We start from the raw sequence: 1,482 nt of genomic DNA, 5'->3' as shown, positions 1-1,482 counted from the left end.
TATATATATATATATATATATATATATATATATATCAACTAGAAATTGAAATAACTTACGTGCTGTGACGAAGTATCTGAAATGACGTGGAAGGAAGCTGTATCTTCTGGTGGGAAACGATCATTCTGGAAAACAAAAGAGAAAAAATAGTAATCATTAAACAGGTTAATCGTAGCATAGTTACATATTTTCCCTATACAACCTGTTATCAGTGTCAGACCTGCTATTTTGCTAAATATATATCCTCTATCGCCATCTAGTTATTATACGTAAGGTGTATCGTCACTGTTGACTGATATGATGCTGTGGTTTTGTCTGAGGGAAACTCTGTCCATAGACATGCTGTGTTAAAAACAATATATATCAGAGCGAGACGAAAAGAATCCTAACTATGATCCACAAGAACGGAGGCGCATCTCGGTGTCCTTGAGCCTTGTCAGTGACTTGTACTCGCTAGTCACATACCTAACCAAAATTTGTCCCCTCTGATATATTAGGAACAGTGCATAACACATTAACTAATATTACTGAAAAGCGTTTAACTGAAGAAAAACTACGTGTGCGTGTACGCAGTTGAAATAGCCTTAATTGAAAATAACCATCTTTGTACCATAATTTGCCTGTCAGCAGTGTACATACGTCAAGTATGATATATAGCTATTTTAATTTGATATTGTTTTAATTGTTGCATACACCATGGACAGATTAAATTTCTCACGGATGCCATTCGTATGTTCATAGATGATCGTGTTTATGAAAATATATATGTATTAGTAAACATTTTAAACAGTTTGAATATATCTACAGATAAATGACAAACGACGGCTAGTATGTCAAAGAACGAGGAATCATTTTGTTTTGAGGTTATCGTTTTGAAAATCTCATTTGCAGTATTTTCCTGCCACAAACAGAACACACTAACATATGATACTATCTGGCGGTCTGTTGTCTGTCTGATATATATCACCAAAAGTGAACAATATCAACGTTAAAGGCATGAAATTTGTAATTATCTTTTAGACGTTGTTGACTGATGAGGAATTAGCTACGAATTTTCAGTTTATGTAAAATTTTCCGTTTGTTAAATTTTTGAAATATATATATAAACGCGGGCGTGGCTGTGTGGTAAGTAGCTTGCTCCCCAACCAAATGGTTCCGGGTTCAGTCGTACTGCGTGACACTTTGGGCAAATGTCTTCTACTATAGCCTCGGGTCGAACAAAGCATTGTGAGTGGATTTGGTAGACGGAAACTGAAAGAAGCCCGTCGTATATATATATATATATATCTATATATATGTATATGTGTCTGTGTGTGTGTGCGTGCGTGTGTGTGTGTGTGTGTGCGTGTGTGTGTGTGTATGTGTGTGTGCGTGTGATTGTGTGTGTGTTTCTGTGCCTGTATTTATCCCCCCACCATCGCTTGACAACCGATGCTAGTGTGTTTACGTGCCCGTAACTTAGTGGTTCGGCAAAAGATAGCG

The 1,482-nt window shown here is 36.7% G+C and overlaps 1 protein-coding gene across 1 annotated transcript in view; it reads right to left on the bottom strand.

Annotated features, from left to right (window-relative positions):
* Window positions 1-132, bottom strand: part of LOC106867396 (uncharacterized) — a gene marked incomplete at its 3' end in the record, with an annotated part of 64,634 nt that extends 64,502 nt beyond the window's left edge. Inside the window, exon 1 of the mRNA XM_052969416.1 lies at window positions 60-132. The remainder of the gene's footprint in view (window positions 1-59) is intronic.
* Window positions 133-1,482: the final 1,350 nt, after the last annotated feature.

This window comes from Octopus bimaculoides, chromosome 7 (genome assembly GCF_001194135.2).
Source record: "Octopus bimaculoides isolate UCB-OBI-ISO-001 chromosome 7, ASM119413v2, whole genome shotgun sequence".
Classification (NCBI taxonomy): domain Eukaryota; kingdom Metazoa; phylum Mollusca; class Cephalopoda; order Octopoda; family Octopodidae; genus Octopus; species Octopus bimaculoides.
The sequence above is the reverse complement of the archived record's forward strand: the minus strand, read 5'-3'. Positions and strand labels throughout refer to the sequence as shown.